Source organism: Bos mutus, chromosome 9 (genome assembly GCF_027580195.1).
Source record: "Bos mutus isolate GX-2022 chromosome 9, NWIPB_WYAK_1.1, whole genome shotgun sequence".
Lineage (NCBI taxonomy): Eukaryota > Metazoa > Chordata > Mammalia > Artiodactyla > Bovidae > Bos > Bos mutus.
Window position 1 is genome coordinate 33,166,352 of NC_091625.1, and position 3,871 is coordinate 33,170,222.

The 3,871-nt window shown below is 39.8% G+C and overlaps 1 pseudogene; it reads left to right on the forward strand.

Annotated features, from left to right (window-relative positions):
- Window positions 1–551: 551 nt before the first annotated feature.
- Window positions 552–797, forward strand: LOC102269748 (calmodulin-binding transcription activator 1 pseudogene; annotated as a pseudogene).
- The last annotated feature ends 3,074 nt before the right edge of the window (window positions 798–3,871 follow it).

Below are 3,871 nucleotides of genomic sequence, written 5' to 3' on the forward strand. Positions count from 1 at the left end.
TCTTTCCTTGGCTTGTAGATGCTATCTTCTCCCAGGGTATTCATGTTGTCTTCTTCCTCTGTGCGTGTCCCTGTCCTAACCTCTTCTTATAAGTTAGTCCCTCAGTCATGTCTGACTCTTTGTGACCTCCATGGACTGTAGCCCCCCAGGCTCCTCTGTCCATGGAAATTTCCAGGCAAGAATACTAGAGTAAGTAGCCATTCCCTTCTCCAAAGAATCTTTCCAACCCAGGGATCAAACCCAGGTCTCCCGCACTGCAGGCAGATTCTTTACCATCTGAGCCACCAGGGAAGCCCTCTTAGAAGGGGTACTGGTTATATTGCAATAGGGCACAGCCACAAGATCACATTTTACCTTAATCACCTCTTTAAAGGCCCTATCTGCAAATACCTTCACATTCTGAGGGGTTGGGGTTAGGACTTTAACATATGAATTTGAGGAGACAGCTTGGTCCACAATAGGGCCTTTGCCATTCACCTCAAGGGGCAGAGTTGTGGGTGGAGGCAGTGGCAAGAAGTGCCTACTCAGGTCCCATGACAAGGAGCAGAAGGATGTAGCATGAGGAGGGAAAACGGCTGCTGAAAACAAGCTTGAAGAGCAGTTACCCAAGTGTATTCTGCAGAACTAGCACGTCCTGTGTTCTCAACACCATGCCACCTATAGAAGTTAATCATGGGAATAGCAATAGTAGTCATGTAAAAATCTTTTTACTGACAAAGCTGCTTGAATGCCTGCCAAAATGCTCAAGTTTACCCAAAGAGAGGCACTTTTGGAACATTAATGAGACCATGATGTAGCCATCATTTTGGATTTCTTTTGAATATTGTAATGATCCTTCACCTTTGATCTCCTGCCCTGCATCACCTTGCATAACTCTTTCATTTTTTGATTCAATTTCATTTTTTTATTTTGGTGCCCAGGTTGTTGCACTTCATCTCTCAAAGTGTAACACGCTGATTTCCTCAAATAGAGAGACCCCTTTGAGTGAAAAATTTGCAAAATGCTGTATATTTGCATCATGTACATTAAAATTTATTTCAGTTTTAAAACTGGAAAACAATTTTTAAGAGAGACAGATTTATTTCTCCATCCCTTTCAATCTGGGTAGGTGCTGCTACAGCTTTGACCAGTGAATTATGACAGAAGTTCTGATTTCAGGCATTGCCCTGATCTAACCTGACTGTGTGCTTGAATGCAATACTACTATCAGTAAAAAGGGATGAACTACTGGGACCTCCCTGGCAGTCCAGTGGCTGAGGCTCCACTTGATTCCTCTGCAGGAGCTGTGGGTTCAATCCCTGGTCGGGGAAATTAGGATCCCACAGGCCACAGCCGGGCCAAAAAGACTTTTTGAAAAAGGGGTGGGGGGTTGAATAGATAGATTCAACTCTGATAAACTTCAAAACCAGAATGTTGAAAGAAACCAGAAACAAAAGAATGCATACTCTATGACTGGGTTTATGTGAAGTTCAAGAACAAGCCAAAGTAATTTAATATGATAGAAATTAGAACAGCGATTCCCTCTGTTTGGGGGAGAATGGTTTGACTAGAAAGCCTCAGTGAAGAAAATATGATGGTGGTAATGGAAATATCTGTAGCTTGGTTGCTTGCATGAGTAAAGGTATTTATTAAGACATTGATTTATATGCTAAGATCTATAAACTTCACTGTTTGTATTAGTTTCCTATCTCTGCTGCAACGAATTGTTACCAGCTTACTCGGTTTAAGACAGACAGATTTACTATTTTATAATTCTGGGAATCAGAAGTCCAAACTAGGTATCACTGGGTTAAAATCAATGTGTCGGCAGGGTTTCTTCCTTTTGGAGCTCTCAGGGAGAATCCATTTCTTGTCTTCTCCAGCTGCTAGAGGCTGCCCACATACCTTGGTTTATGCTTCCCTTTTGTCTCCAAAGCCAGCAAAAGCCATTCAAGGCTTCCTCACACTGCATTGCTCTGACACTGCCTGCCTCTTCCTCTTCTGAACCATTGGGATGACTTTGGGTGCCTCCAGATGATCCAGGATAATTTCCTTACCCTAAAGTCAGCTTATTAGCATTCTTAATCCCATCCATGACCTTGATTCCCCTTGTCAAGTAGCATTCATAGATTCCAGGGATTAGGGCACGGACATTGTTAGGGGGACATCATCTTGCCTACCACACTTTATAGAAATTTTACTTCAATAAAAACTGTTTTTGTAAAAGCTACTGAAAGCGAATTATATGCTAGTCACTCTTCCAGGTCTAGTTACATATTTATTTATTTTTGTCTGTCTCCCCTACTGGAATCTGAGCTTCTTGAAGTCAAAAAGGTTGTTCTGGTTTATTGTGATTAGACTAGTATCTAGCATATAGTAGGGATTCAATAAAAATTTGTTGAGTGAATGAATGTGAACTCAGTAATACCTGTTTTTGCTGATTTTATCGATATTGTTGATTGATTTATTGGCAGAGTGTTACATAGACAAAATCACAGAAATTAAAAGTTTGCAAGCCTCATTAAAAATGTTGTTTTCAATCACTAAATGTCAGTATTATAATAGAACACCACCATCCCCTTACAGAACTGCCTAGTCCTAGTGACAGGACAAAGGGATAGAGTTATTCTTTGAAGGAGTCAGTCTCTATTTCAGAAAACAGAATTTGCTCAGAAAATAATTTGGTTCAGGAGAAATACTCAAGGATTTATTTCCTAATACATACTTTGGTTATTTATGTTGTTATTCCTTATGAAGCTGAAATATATTACTTCAAACTAAAACATATGCTGTTTGAAATGTCACCAAAGAGAATATATTTCTCAAGTACTTGTCTAAGGGTTTATAAAAATCACACCAGAAAACATTGTTTTGCACTATCATTTCTAATATTTTTCAACAATTGAAAGATCAGTCTTCAGAACTTCATATCTTCAAATATGAACACATAAAGTCTTTGAAAAAAAACCAAAGATGCTACATTTGACTATACATGGAGGAGAATAAGTGTTTCTTTTTTCTGTTTCCCCACCAAGTTATTAGTGTTCCCTTAGGAAATAAACACAATATGCAAATTTATCAAGAGTCTCTGAACCTCCCCCTTACTCTGGTTTGTGTTTCCAATATTCCTGCTAAAGCTCTGAGTCTTTATAACTCTATCCTTAACTTGTGCCTCTTGTGCTTCCTCCAGTCCAACATTTCTCATGATGTACTCTGTATATAAGTTAAATAAGCAAGGTGACAATATACAGCCTTGACGTTCTCCTCTCCCTATTTGGAACCAGTCTGTTGTTCCATGTCCAGTTCTAAGTGTTGTTTCCTGACCTGCATACAGGTTTCTCAAGAGGCAGGTCAGGTGGTCTGGTATTCCCATCTCTTTCAGAAATTTCCAGTTTATTGTGATCCACACAGTCAAAGGCTTTGGCATAGTCAATAAAGCAGAAGTAGATATTTTTCTGGAACTCTCTTGCTTTTTTGATGATCCAGTGGATGTTGGCAATTTGATCTCTGGTTCCTCTGCCTTTTCTAAATCCAGCTTGAATGTCTGGAAGTTCACGGTTCATGTACTGTTGAAGCCTGGCTTGGAGAATTTTGAGCATTACTTATTAGTGTGTGAGATGAGTGCAATTGTGCGGTAGTTTGAGCATTCTTTGGCATTGCCTTTCTTTGGGATTGGAATGAAAACTGAACTTTTCCAGTCCTGTGGCCACTGCTGAATTTTTCAGATTTGCTGGCATATTGAGTGTAGCACTTTCACGGTATCATCTTTTAGGATTTGAAATAGCTCAACTGGAATTCCATCACCTCCACTAGCTTTGTTTGTAGTGGTGCTTTCTAAGGCCCACTTGACTTTGCATTCCAGGATGTCTGGCTCTAAGTGAGTGATCACACC